The sequence below is a fragment of the Eschrichtius robustus genome, chromosome 3 (assembly GCF_028021215.1).
Source record: "Eschrichtius robustus isolate mEscRob2 chromosome 3, mEscRob2.pri, whole genome shotgun sequence".
Taxonomy (NCBI): domain Eukaryota; kingdom Metazoa; phylum Chordata; class Mammalia; order Artiodactyla; family Eschrichtiidae; genus Eschrichtius; species Eschrichtius robustus.
In genome coordinates, this window is record NC_090826.1 from 145,722,392 (window position 1) to 145,737,784 (window position 15,393).

A 15,393-nucleotide genomic window follows, 5' to 3' on the forward strand; every position below is an offset into this window, starting at 1 on the left:
TGTTCAAAGACGAGCGAAGGGCAGATTGCTTGTGAGGTCCCAAACTGTTAGAGACACACAGCAAAGGTGAAGGAGGACAAGCACTCATACAACGAGATTGAGATTTTATCAGAAATGCAGTGGGAAGAATTTGATGGCGTTTGAGTCACAAGTCACAGGATTGGCTCTTTATTTTAAAAAATATTTGTTCTGGCCATAGTATGTTAAATATATTGGAGGTGACTATAGAATATGCTTTTTATATTTAAGAATAAGAGGGGGGGCTTCCCTGGTGGCACAGTGGTTGAGAATCTGCCTGCGAATGCAGGGGACATGGGTTCGAGCCCTGGTCTGGGAAGATCCCACATGCCGTGGAGCAACTAGGCCCGTGAGCCACCACTACTGAGCCTGCGCGTCTGAAGCCTGTGCTCCGCAACAAGAGAGGCCACGATACTGAGAGGCCCACGCACCGCGATGAAGAGTGGCCCCCGCTTGCCGCAACTAGAGGAAACCCTTGCACAGAAACGAAGACCCAACACAGACAAAAATAAATAAATAAAAATAAAAAGGAATTCCTTTAAAAAAAAAATAAGAATAAGAGGGAAAGCAGAAATTAACACACCACTGTAAAGCAATTATACTCCAATAAAGATGTTAAAAAAAAAAAAAAGAATAGGAGGGGCTTGAGCTTGTTGAAATCGCAATGAAAATGGACCAATAGAGAGAGGTTAAATATTAAGGAATGAAGAATTTGGGCTCTGGGCTCAAGCCTTCAGTGAATGAAGGGTGTCCAGGAAATTGGTAAAAGTCGGAAGGAGGGGGCCAGGAGGTGGAATCTAATGGCAAGAGTTTTTGATGAACAGTGCTTCTCAGGAGAGGTGACGGGAACAAGGACAATTTCTTCACATCTAGTCTGGACCAGGGGTTTATTTTCTAAATTTTATCTCATACATCAATCTACCCCATTTAATCACTCCTTTGCCAAAGCTTTTCTTAAGTTATCCTTTTGCTTTTTATAATTCTTTGCATTTTCATCAATTACACGGGAGTTCACTGGAAGAAAGGCTCCTGTGAAAGAGAAGCCAGGGACTTCCCTGGTGGCACAGTGGTTAAGATCCGCCTGCCAATTCAGGGGACACGGGTTCGAGCCCTGGTCTGGGAAGATCCCATATGCCGCAGAGCAACTAAGCCCGTGCACCCCAAGTACTGAGCCTGCGCTCTAGAGCTTGTGAGCCACAACTACTGAGCCCATGTGCCACAATTACTGAAACCCATGCACCTAGAGCCTATGCTCCGCAACAAGAGAAGCCACCGCAATGAGAAGCCTGCGCACCGCAATGAAGAGTAGCCCCTGCTCGCCGCAACTAGAGAAAGCCTGCGCACAGCAACGAAGACCCAACGCAGCCAAAAATAAATAAATAAAATAAATAAATTTATTTAAAAAAAAAAGAAGAAAGAGAATCCAAATCGGAAGCCATACACTACCATATGTAAAATAGCTAGCTAGTGGGAAGCAGCCGCATAGCACAGGGAGATCAGCTCTGTGCTTTGTGACCACCTAGAGGGGTGGGGTGGGGTGGGGTGGGGTGGGGTGGGAGGGAGATGCAAGAGGGAGGGGATAAGGGGATATATGTATATGTATAGCTGATTCACTTTGTAATAAAGCAGAAACTAACACAATATTGTAAAGCAATTATACTCCAATAAAGATGTTAAAAAAAAGATTTAAAAAAAGTGGTACCCCCATGACCTTGAGAAAAGGACATGCCTTACAACTCTAGAGGTTGTACTGTTAGTTAGAAAAGCCATTCATAATTCAGCTAAAGGCTATGTCAGTGACTCGCCAGCCATGCAAGTTACTGACCTAATTTGACTTTAATTTGACTATCAGTGCAGAGCTCTGTCTCAGAGAGAGAATGTTTTTACCATGCTTGAGATGAGTCCTACAGCAGGTCAAATTCTATGCTGAATCACCTTCAACTGGTATGGATCTCATTTCTTAGCTACTTTCCCCATAGGCCCCAGGCACTTTGCCCGTGCTTATTTATTGTAATTAGGACAGGGAAGAGAGAGAGTAATGCTGCAAGTGTCATTTTAAATCTATTTGAGTTGATATTGATAATATTACTTAAAAATGAACATGAGATATTAATTCATCTAATGAAATAGGGAACAATTTGGATCCCCACAGTGTACACAACACAGGTTGGACCCTTGATTTCCAAAAAGCTTCCTTTATATTTTTTTAATTTTTATTCTTTTGGCCACACCTCACAGCTTGCGGGATCTTAATTCCCGGACCAGGGATTGAACCCCGGCCCCGGCAGTGAGAGCACGGGGTCCTAACCACCGGACTGCCAGGGAATTCCCGAAAGCTTCCTTTTTAAAGTGAAGGACACTTGGAAGGAATAGCCACTGGAGGTTAATCACTGCTGGAGAAAGGATAGTGTTGTGACATTCTGTTAACATTTCTATTCAGCATTTGTAATTTGATTTTATTTTTCTTGAATTAAATTTTTTGGGGGGAGGAGGAGATCATTGCCAGCCCTTGATATCATCTTGTTGAGTTTACAGGAAATCAGGAGGAGATAAAAAGAACAAAAGAGAGTCTTAGAGAAATAAATTCAATGATAAGGTTGGTAAGAAAAAGTAGAGGGACAATATACAGTGCCAAACAATTTATTTTTGAGAAGTTGTAGGCGATTATAGTGAGAAAAGGCATGGGTGTTAGCTGTCACTTTTCTAAGAGGAGTTTTGATGATATTACTTGGTGAGCTTGATCTATACAGATTACCAAGTAAGCAGAATTTGGGATGTTTGTATACAGAAGTTCTCTAAAGATAGACAAGGATAGAACGATAAACAATGTCCTAAGATCTGAAAAGGATGACAGAAAACTACACTCTCTTCTGTTGTTGATAGTGTCTACATTTATTTAAAGGCAAATTTCCATAAAGTTTTGCATGTTGGTAAAGAATGACAGATTACTATTTGGTTTTTCAGCTTTACCTGTGTATGTAGGGGCTTTCTCAAGGGTGCCACATGAATCAAAGTGTTGACACCTATATCTGCTTTACTTTTGAAAAATTTTTTTTGGCCGCACTGCGCAGCTTGTGGGATCTTAGTTCCCCGACCAGGAATCGAACTCGCACCCCCGGCAGTGGAAGCGTGGCGTCTCAACCACTGGACCACCAGGGAAGTCCTATATCTGCTTTTTTAAAAAATATAATACCAAGATTATTTTATTTTTATTATTCATCCTATTCTAACTAGCTTCTTTTAGAAATACCATACTGCATTGCTAGAACATCATAATACCGTCAGCAGCACCCCATAAACTATCTTTAGAGGAGTCAGAGCTGACATTTGAATCATAACATCTCACTCACTTCCTTGTTTTCACTTCAGAGCACTGGGCAAGCCAAGAACAAGACAGCCCCTTCTGAGACATCCTTGCTAATCTCAGTTTGTTCAAATATATCATGTACATTTTTTCCCAGTGCCCCGGTGCCAGCCCTTCCCTGTATTCTTATGTTCACGTCATATGAAGAGGTAGTTTGAAGTTCAAATTTGCATCTGACTCACCATAGTCTTATTTTAAAAAGAAGTAGTTTGCATATACCCATATGAATATAGTGTACTCTTTCCCTCATGTACATAAATATACTCTTCCTCTCATATACATAGATATATCCTCCATAAATATTTTAATATGGTTTAATGCTCCCTCAACTTACTAATCTGTGATTTTATTTAGGACATTTCTAAGAACCCAGGCAGGGTAACTCTACGTACCCTGCTTTTCCTTACTCTAATATTGTGAAATACTATCTCCCTCTCCCCTGCAAAGAGCTTTGGTTGAGTTGTGTACTATAAGTGTGTTGACTGCAAGAAGTTTGGATAAATGCTTATTGTTACTGGCTGTTCTTCACAAAGGAAGTTTAAGTTGTCATCTTTCACATATTGTCAAAGAATGTAAGTACAAAAACAGGGTGATTCAAACAGAATGGAAGACTTTTAAAATATTCTAGACCACCTGACTTCTGGTGGGGATTCAGGAAGAACCTTGGGTTTGTACCCCCTCGTGGTCTTGAGGAAAGAAGAAACACACTGTGGCTTCACTCCTACCTTCAGGGGTGATGTGGGGTTGAGGATGAATCAACATCAGTACTGATGGGGGACTTGTGATCTGGGGGATGCATGTGGACCATCTTACCAATCTCTAAGACTGTTCAAACTAAACATGAAAGTTCGTTTACAATTTTTTTTTTGACTACCTATTTTTACTACCTATTCATATATAAACCAGGCATCAGATACTAATTATTTGCAAGTGTCTGATTCTTTTTGAATCATTCTGTGTTGTTTTTTATGTCTTTCAGTCCTATGGAGTAATTACTGCAAGAGTTCACACATCACTGTGTAGTGAAATGAATATTCTCCACATTACTCAGGTCCATGAAATCTCACCTATATGATTTTTCTAAATCGCATTAATTTTGATTCTGAGCCCCCATTCACTAGAATAGGTGGGGGAGTGTGGGTGATCTCCCCCTCCCCAGGGTCCTACAGGTATTCTAGGCACTTAGAGTTGCCTGTAAATTAGGAGTGGGTCCTGCCATAAGCCTTGGTGGCTGCAATCATTGGCATCCAACCTTCGGCTAAATGTTGTTTGCATGGGTCCTGGCTTTCCACTTTCGGCAAGCACTGGGACACCTCTCAGAGTAGTCTTCCCAGAGATCACATGCCACGCCAGAGAGACTCTAGCCCTGAGCTCAAGGCTACGGTGCTTAGAGTCCAGACTCCATGACCATCCTGTAGACATCACGCCACCCACAGTGCACCAGAAGCGTGACTTTCCAACACTTGTAGAAACTTAAGAAAACCCAAACACATTTGAGTTTTAAGAAAGGTAGCCCTGTTTCCTCCAGTCTTGTCTCTCCAAAGCAGCAGTCTCAAATCCCCTCACCTCGAGACCATCCAGAGGATCAAGCCTCTTCAAAGGACATGACTCTCAACACAAAGTGTTAATAATTCCCTGGGAAAGGAAGTTAGAATTCATCCTTCCTATTTGCACATGTTGGGGCAAGAGACATAGTGTTGAGTCTGTATGTAGAGAAACATCATCTATGTAATCTTCTGAGAATCTGTGTTAGCAGCAAGGGCAATGTAGAAATTACTATGAAAATACATTATCCTCTCCTGTAGCCATTCCTGAATTCCACAGTCATCAGAATCTCCAGGGAGGAGGCAGAATATATTTATGAAAGAACATGGTCTTCAGAGGCAAAGCACTACTCACTGGTCTTGTGTCTTCAGGCAAGTTTCCTCTCTCCGTCTTCTTTTTTCTCATCTTAGAGACATTGAGAGAATTCAATGAGTTGACATATGTGAAGCATTACATTCCTCATGCATAGTAATTGCTCAATGAATATTATCTATTATTGTTAGCATGATTTCAGATATCAACATAAGAAGACATTTATTTTTTACATATAATCTTTATATGAGCCAAAGTATTTTCTATTTGGGTAGTTTGTGCACTTGAGATTATTTTCAGTTTTTTACCTTGGAAACAAGAAATTTCCATTCTGAATTTCTGTGTTGAGCAGATTATTGGATCCTTCATTTTTTCAGCTTGAGAGAAACAGTAGAATGGTACTTCCACTGTCTTTTTGATACTCTTGGGCACAGTTCACTCCTTTGCTCCCCTGACAGCTATCCAGACCTCTGCTTAACACCTGTCTCATGTGGGACTTCCCTGGTGGTCCAGTAGTTAGGGATCGCGCTTCCACTGAGGGGTGGTGGGGGCCCAGGTTCCATCCCTGGTCTGGGAACTAAGATTCCTCAAGCCATACGGTGCAGCCGAAAAAGCAACCAAACAAACAAAAAAAGCAAAACAAAAAATGCCCCATGAAACACTTGTCACATGTACTTTGGGGCCTATTCTTCACTTTTTAGAAAATAAGTGCTTAGTCTTGAGCCTGGTATAGTAGGAAAATCTCAGAGAATTTTGGATGAATGAATAAAATACATAAATATGTGTAACTATACCTTTCTTCTAGGATATTGCTTCCTTTTTTGCCTCAATGGAGAGAGAATTAAAAAAATAATTTTATACTCCATTTTTGTAGATTATAAATACCTCTGTGATTTCTATCCATAAGCTATCTAGAATTATCATGGGTTTCAAATTTTATAAGATCTTGGATTAATTTATAACATAATTAATCTTTTCTTGGATTAATTATGGAGTTGCAGATATTCTTTTTTATAAATGGCGCTGCTGCTGTCATCTTTTCTGAATCAAACATTTCCCTGAGGTCAGTTGTGACTGAACATGAATTTTGGTTTACTAAATATTTTTGTAATGTTTTTGAGTATCCACCCACGATTCTAAAAAATCTGAAATAACTTCCCAGGGGGCTTTTATGGAAAATAATTTCAAGATGAGTAAAGTATTCCAGAATGCATGTCTGTCTCTTATATCTTGTCTTGTATTTTCTATGTGGTAGGGAAATAGAATGTGTTAGGAAGGCACTCCTGTTCCTCACTCATTTAGAATGTCATGTAGTTTATTAAGCTGTCAAATGGTTTTGTGAGTACGGTTAGTCTTTTTCCTTTCTATTTAAATTTCAGTAGATTTTTTTGTTCGTTACATGTATGTATTTGTGTGTTTTCGGTCTGATAAATGTAGTGAATGATACTATTTTATGATATTTTGTTAACATCAGTTGATCCTTGTGTGGATTTTCACCACATTTATTCAATAAGATAAATGGAGCTATATTCCAGTGGTATATTTGGCAGTAATGCAGGTTCCTGTCAAAGTGAAGAGTACATTACCAGTACTAATAGGGACAAAATCCACATATTCTCTTTTTATTTTATTTTTATTTTTTAAAATTTATTATTATTATTATTTTAAATTAATTTATTTAATTACTTTTGGCTGTGTTGGGTCTTCGTTTCTGTGCGAGGGCTTTCTCCAGTTGTGGCAAGTGGGGGCCACTCTTCATCGCGGTGCTCGGGCCTCTCACTATCGCGGCCTCTCTTGTTGCGGAGCACAGGCTCCAGACGCGCAGGCTCAGTAGTTGTGGCCCACGGGCCCAGTTGCTCCGCGGCATGTGGGATCTTCCCAGACCAGGGCTCGAACCCGTGTCCCCTGCACTAGCAGGCAGATTCTCAACCACTGCGCCGCCAGGGAAGCCCCCTCTCTTTTTATTTTTTCAAGACCTATTAGTGATGGATCCTACTCATTTAGTCTGCCAGGGAATTCCCTCATTTAATTCTTTATCGCATGTATCTTACACTTGAGCTTCTTCATCTTAAAATAGTTTTTATATTTTTCATATATATACTTTAACATGTTAATGTTCTATAGTTTCTTTAGTTTTCTAAAATTAAAGAAAACAAACTTAATTTAAAAAACTTTTTTAAAGCTGAGTGATATGCCACCTTCTCATCATGTGTTAAGTAAACGCTCTTTGCCAGAAATCATGTACCACTTTTATATTGAACAGGTGCAATTAATACCTAATGGAATTAAATTAAAAAACAGGTTAAATGTTTCTTAAATTTCCAAAGAAAAGTATGCTATTAAAGTTTTTATTTCAAAGAGAAAAACTCTGCTGGTCTAAAATTTATGGGAAAACTCTTATCATGTAGGTTATTTTAGTATATTTTAATATTTTAACCGTTTTCTTAAAAGTAAAATTATATGACATAGAGATTGAAATGACTAGTTAAACTTAGCTGAGGTATAGCCTGAGGGGTTCTGTAAATTTTACTGATTCTTTGGAAGCACTTTTCCATTCTTACTCCTCATTTGATGTATCAGTAAGTTTTTAATAAAATATTTTAGATAAAATCCTAGACAAAATTATTTTAACTTGATGTACAAGGGTAATCTAAGCCTCCAGATGCAAAATGAAATAACAGTTTTGAAATTTTAACTTTGGAAAAGAAATGTTAAAGAAATAAAACCCAGTGCTTATCCCAGCAAGGCTCATTATGTAGTTGCAAATATTCTCATTTACTTAGTACTCATTCAGTGCCTTGAAGAAGTACAAAAAAAAAAAAAAAAATGAATGCAATACTTATGGTAGATAACTTTAGTGAGTGCCTGTTTCATACCTGCAAGGAAGCATGGCTTAATGGTTAGGACAAGGACTCTGGAACTGGCTTACTTGGATTCACATCTCCCTTCTCCTTTATTAACCATGTGAATTTGGGCAAGTTATTGAGCTTTCCTAGGTCTCAATTTCCTCAACATTAAATGTAGGGTAATAATTATACCTTCCTCCTAGATTTTTTTTTAATTGAAGTATAGTTGATTTACAATATTGTGTCAGTTTCAGATGTACAGCAAAGTGATTCAGTTATACATACATATATATGTTTTTTTTTTTCAGATTCTTTTCCCTTATAGGTTATTATAAAATACTGAGTATAGTTCCCTGTGCTATGCAGTAGGACCTTGTTGGTTATCTATTTTGTATACTGTAGCATGTATATGTTAATCCCAAACTCCTAATTTATCCCTCCTACCTCCTAGATTTTTTAATGAGGACTAAATTAGATTATGAAGTGCTTAGAAAAGTGCTTGATACATAATGTACACAGTGTGTTTGTTAAATGAATAAACAAAAATGCTAAGCAGAGGTCTTAGGACCTTATATTTCATTTACTCATTTCAGTAACACTACGAGATATGTGATCTTTTTATTTTAATTTTACCAATATAGGGATTTGTTTAAAGACATTAAATAAATAGTCCAAAATCACACAGCTCTTCTGTTTTGGGGCTAGAACTCAAGCCTGTCTCACTCCGGTGTCTACTCGTGCAGCACCTTTGCCTTTGAGCTACTTATGGTCTAGCTGGGAAGATGAAATGAGTGTAAATAGCTCTTTGGAAAGTCAATCCAAGAGAGTATATACTCAGTAATTGTGTGTTTAGATTATACAGTATTACTAATTTTGAAAAGTGTTGACAATAAGCTTCTGAGAAGACTTTATAGCTTGAATGGAGACTGAGATGGGTTTTATAACTTAAGTAGAGTACTAATGTATGGAATGGATGTGGGACATTTCAATTTGGAAAAAAAAATAAGAAAATATTTTTAAAATGGGATTGATATAACACTTCTAATTATATTATTTAGGGAATTTAGCTAATTTTTAATGGTTTGCCCTAGGAATAAATGTCAGGTAGCAGGGATAATGCCCTGCTCTAGTGCATACTGGGCAATATCTGGAGACCTTTTTTTTTTTTTAATTTATTTATTTATTTATTTTTGGCTGTGTTGGGTCTTCGTTTCTGTGCGAGGGCTTTCTCTAGTTGCGGCGAGCGGGGGCCACTCTTCATCGCGGTGCGCGGGCCTCTCACCATCGCGGCCCCTCCCGTTGCGGGGCACAGGCTCCAGACGCGCAGGCTCAGTAGTTGTGGCTCACGGGCCCAGTTGCTCCGCGGCATGCGGGATCTTCCCAGACCAGGGCTCGAACCCGTGTCCCCTTCATTGGCAGGCAGGTTCTCAACCACTGCGCCACCAGGGAAGCCCTGGAGACATTTTTATTTTTATATTTTATTTTATTTTATTTTTTTATTTTTTGGCCACACCGCAAGGCATGTGGGAATCTTAGTTCCCAGACCAGGGATGGAACCCGCGCCCCCTACATTGGAAGCATGGAGTCTTAACCAATGGACTGCCAGGGAAGTCCCTGGAGACATTTTTAGTTGTCACAGTTGGGGGATCCTACTGGCATCTAGTGGGTAGAGGTCACAGACAGTACCCCAGAGCAAAGGATTATCTAGCCCCAAATGTCAATAATGTCAAGGTTAAGAACTCCTGTTTTAATGAAAAAGAATTATTCTTGCATAGAGTGGAATCCAAATATATAGCTAAATCCATATAGCTAAAATTAATAATATAAATAATTTAATATGTTTTATAATACTACATAAGAACTTCTGGAGAATTACTTTCTCTCCAACCTAAAGGGATTCCAAAAAACATCCCTGGGTTATAAATCTTTAAACCATTCCAAGCAGAAACACTGATAACAGAAGTATTTTTGTTTCCTTCCAAAAAGGTATCATAGAGATTTAAGTAAAAGGGCAATGCAGGCAACGACAAAATTTTCTGTTCTGTTTTAGATCTTCATTTAACTTTCTTTGGGTCATTTTCCATGTATCTTTCTCTGTTCTCTCATGAATATCAGCATTCTTTATAATAAGTCACTTTTACTGTATGCTGGGTGGTAGCCTGCTTCATTACTGTAGTAAGTCAATTGTTAGTACAAAATGTACCAAGTCGATTGTGAGTAGATGCTATAGACTTTCTTCCTGGCATTCATTTGGCTGATGGTACATTCTGATAGCTTCATGTTCATTTACAAAAGGAAACATGTGACACTGAGAAAATACCATGCTAGATCAGAGGCTGTGAGCAAAAGGAAAATGAAAAATAGGAGGCGTTCAAACCGGACACTCTGCCTGATAAAGGGATCCCAAAACAGTGTTAACAAAACAGCTTCGTAATTTCAAATGAGGAAAAGGTATTCTATGATTGAGTTCCTAGACAATGCTGCCTTGGTATAAGGGTTTTGCACTTCTCTCTCCAATATATAGAGAATTACTGCCAAAGTTCTGTTTTACTAAACCACGTTGAATTTTTCACTAACGTTTCCAGCTTCTGCATTTCCAGCAATTTGCAGGGACTGCCCTTCAGCACCTATAGCCACAACAATTCCAATTTTGAGCCCATTCTGGAGGGAGCAGGGGCTGCTACTCATAAATAAGTCCTTTGGCACTTTACGCTATTCCTTAGAGTTATTAAGGAAGGCACACTGGGATTTGAAGATCTGTTTGTTTGTTCATTTATTTACTTTCACATTTAGTACTTGGAAATAAAGGTTAAATACAAATGCACTTGGAAAAACATAACCTACATTGATATATTAAATGATTGACAATGATATTTGTATATTAAAATACAAATAAATGGGGTGGGGCAAAGCACTAGGAAGGTTGAGACATACTAACAAAGAGTAAAAAGAAGTTAGGGGAGATCGTTGTGCCTATAACAAAGGTGACCTCTTCTACAGTATTGCTCAGAGCTAGTCCATCGCCCATTACTTCAATAATATTTATTATGTTCCTATAATGTTTCAGACTTTGTGCTAGACTCTTGGATCCAATAGTAATTTGGAAGGATGTGGTTTCTGCTATCATGAAGTTTACAGTTTAATAGAGGCAAAAATAGGTAAGTGTTGTTAGTGTTGGTATATTTGAAAGAACAAGGAATTTGGCTTCAGAAAGACTAGGTTAAACTCCCGTTTCTAAATGGCCTTGCTCAACTTACTAAATGCCTCAAGGGAATCTCAATTCCCTTACCTACGAGTTGAGAATAATAATACCTAAATCAGCAAGTTGAAGTGGAATTATTTTTATGCAGGTTTACGTAGATGGGGCTACTAGGAGACATGATTGGCAGTGGCCAATTTAACCCGATAGGAAAATAGAACAACTAGTTGACTTATGAACTAGATAAGGGAAGCATAGAGAGAACATCTCATTCCACCCATCCTTTAAGTGTACAGTCTTTGGACCCTTATCTTGGATAGTCTTAGGACAAGGACAACAACTTGAATAACATTTAGTTATGAATTACTAGTGTTTAGTTATCAGCTAAAGCGTCAAATGAAAACATAATGATACACATAAGTAAAAGAGAAGCAATGTTCTCTTGGACAGGACAGATACTTCTGCCACCAGTATGACGGTGCGGAATGTTTGAAATGTGTGGATTTCAGAGGTGCTCTGTGGCCTGAATGTTGACTTGCGAGAGCGATGTTCCCGTGCCTGGTGGAGGAGGGTCACTGCCCGGAAGGAAACCCAGGGTCCGGTGGGTGAGGGGGACTTGTAGGCCTTTTATCACAGAGATTAGGCCTGCCTTTGTAGGCAGCAAGAGTCAAAAGTGTTTCACAAAGACGACTATAGCAGCATTATGGAGAGTGGCTTGAATGTGGGAGAATAAGCAACTACGAAATTATGTGAATAGTCCAGTTGAACTGGGTAAGTGATATTTTGAGAGGAATTGAGGAGCCAGCATGTTAGAGGTGAAATAGGTAAAAGCTGGAGACAGATAGGATACAGGAACTATGAGGAAAAGAGAATGACTCTCACGTTTCTGGCTCAGACAGCAAGAAATATGGTACCATGAAATAAAATAAGAAAGTCAGGAAAAAGAACATGTTTTTATTTTAGTTTTTTGGTTTTGTTTTGCTTTGTTTTTCTTTTCTCTTGCATTTAGGGAAAAATTCAAAATGGATTACTTAGCAATAGATTATATATGGACATGTAATCAAGAATCTTGTATTTGTCATGTTTGTACTGCTTCCTCCTTGAAGCCTTGAGGAAATGAAGGAATGCATGATGGCTACCATTTAAACCTGAATATGATCAGCTTTAAAGGATCCGAGAATAATTATACTATAGGATTGATGTGTGCCACGTGACTTGAAGGGTGCACATCGAATATTCTTGAGACTATACAGGACTTCCCTGGTGGGCCAGTGGTTAGGACTGAGCGTCCACTGCAGGGGACATGGGTTTGATACCTGGTCAGGGAACTAAGATCCCACATGCTGCGTGGTGTGGCCAAAAAAAAAAAAAAAAAAAAAGACCGTATAAATAACTGTGATAATTCCTTTTCAAATTGGTTTTGACTACATGAGCACTAAATTTTTTAAATTGTTCATTTCCTTCTGAAACATTCTAGTGGAGATTTGTAACAGCTACGAAGAGAAAGTCTACAATTTAGTGGCAAGTTTGGGGGGAAAAAATTAAGATACAATGAGGAAACATTTAGAGAGGTAGTTAGGGAATCAGAAAAAAACATGATACCTTGGGCACAAAAGAAGGAGATAATTGCACAAAGGGCATTGCATATATGCCAAATCTGATGAAAATTGAGAAAAAGCTCATTGACTTTTATACTGAAGTTATGATAGGGGCATGGTGATTGCCAGGAGCTGGGGAGGGGAGGGGGTAGATATAGGGAGATGTCCATCAAAAGGTACACACTTCCAGTTATAAGAAGAGTAAGTTCTGGGGATGTAATGTACAGCATGGTGACTACAGTTAATAATACTGTATTATATTCCTGAAATTGCTAAGAGAGTAGGTCTTTTTTTTTTTTTTTTTTTTAATTTATTTTTTGGCTGCATTGGGTCATCGTTGCTGCACACAGGCCTTCTCCAGCTTCGGCGAGCAGGGGCCACTCCTCGTCGTGGTGCTCGGGCTTCTCGTTGCGGTGGCCTCTCTTTGTTGTGGAGCATGGGCTCTAGGCTCCTGGGCTTCAGTAGTTGTGGCACTCAGGCTCAGTAGTTGTGGCTCGTGGGCTCTAGAGCACAGGCTCAGCAGTTGTGGCGCATAGGCCCAGTTGCTCCGCTGCATGTGAGATCTTCCCAGACCAGGGCTCGAACCCGTGTCCCCTGCATTGGCAGGTGGACTCTTAACCACTGCACCACCAGGAAAGTCCCAAGAGAATAGGTCTTAAATGTTCTCACCACAAAAAAGAAACGGCAATTATGTGAGGTGATGGAGGTGTTAACTAACTCTGCTGTGGTCATCATTTGGCAGTAGGTAAGTGTATCAAATAATCATGTTGTATGCCTCACACTTATACAATGTGATATGTCAATTACATCTCAATAAAGCTACCAAAAAAAGTTACAATAGAGAGAATAGACTGATTATGGTACTAGAATAAGGCAGAGCATAGTAGGTTAGGAATTTATAGGTGATGGGATTTAGAAGCAGTAAATATAAACTGTATTTATTTTTCCAAAAGCTTTAATGGAGGAGAGGAAAGATCTTGAGGAATTGGCAGAATTAATTAAAGTTGTATTTATTTTTTAGGATAATCAATATTTGTTTATATTTATTGGTTGAGAGGAAGTAGCCAGGCCCAAGCAAATATTTACAGATTAAATTTCGGGTTGGGGGTATATAAATGAGAAATCTCTGAGAGGAGGTGTAATAGTTTGAAATTGAGAGAAGAGTGTATGGAAACTTCTTCTTCTAAGACATCAGAAAAGAACTTAAGTATGAATAAATACAATTTTCAATTATAAATATATTTTTTAAATTGTGAAGTATAAGGAAGAGAAACTGGAAGAGAACATTTAATCCTCTCCTTTTGTTTTCCTAGTGAAGTGTGAACCTGAGTTGTTTTCTTAGATGAGGAATAGTGAGTAGTGACTTGAGAAAAGCAGTAAAAGTTTGAACAGCCATGTGGAGGATGGAAATAAAAAAGAATAGGGATTAGTATATGTTTGGTCAAGTTAACAGTTAAATGGTCATTGGACTATGCTGAAGTAACTAATAGCAGAGCATTCCTTTCTCCTAAGATAAATTTAGAAAACACAGATTAAATTAAGTTTTAAAAATGTCTGAAGGATTGAAAAGCTGCTGAGTCAACTGGGATTTGAGGGACCAGGATCTCAGAGAGGAGAGAAGTCTTTGAAATAGGCCCCGTATTCTGCAAGCCACTTTCCTCTCAATCCACTCTGTAATCTAGGTGGGTTTGGGGGTGATGGGGATGTGAGACGTGGCCAAGCAGTGAAGAGTCAGGGAATCTACTAGAGCTTTGGCAATCTCAAAGAACTTGGGGACATAAAAACTGGATTTCAGAACCAAGTCAGTTAGAATTTGAGGGACAAGATCCCTGAGAGAAGGGAAGCCTAGAGAAGCTTGCAAGTCAGTGCCTTCACCATGTGCAGGAGCCAAATTCGTAACCTGTGTAGGGCAACAGACTAAGAAGCAAACGTAAAATATGAGAAAAGCAAAGAAGAGTTATTGGCAGTCTCACAGTGCTAAGAGGGGAAAAAATTGGATATCAGAACTGCCAAATAAAAGGGGCCTAGAAAACACCCCAGGCTCTCAGTTGAAAAGCTTTGGGTGGGAGTGAATAAGAAGTAGACTAAATTTTACAAAGTTTTAAGTCAATTCAATTTTTGATTAAACTGAGTAGATCCATCCCATTCACACTGCCTGCCGGAGGATAAGATGGGTCCTCTGAGGAGGTAGGTCTAGCTCCCGAACAATTTTTCATGAAAAGTTCTGGCATTCAGTCAAGAATTGCCAGGTAGACCAAAAAAGTAAGATCAAGAAAAATAAATAGATCCCCAAGTATTGGATATGGACTTTAAAATAACTAAGATTAATATGTTCAAGAATATAGTTGGCAAGGTGGAGAATTTTACCAGGGAACCAGTTATACAGAAAAGAAGCAAATGGAAAATTTGGAATTAAAAACACAATAAGTGAAATTTGAAACTCAATAGATGGGTTTGCCATAGTTTGGAGACAGTTGAAGAGAGGGAATTAGTAAACTGAATAGGTCAGTA

At 38.8% G+C, this 15,393-nt stretch overlaps 1 protein-coding gene across 3 annotated transcripts in view; it reads left to right on the forward strand.

Moving 5' to 3' along the window:
• Positions 1-15,393, forward strand: part of PLA2G4A (phospholipase A2 group IVA) — a 157,630-nt gene that overhangs the window by 46,932 nt on the left and 95,305 nt on the right. The window lies entirely within an intron of this gene.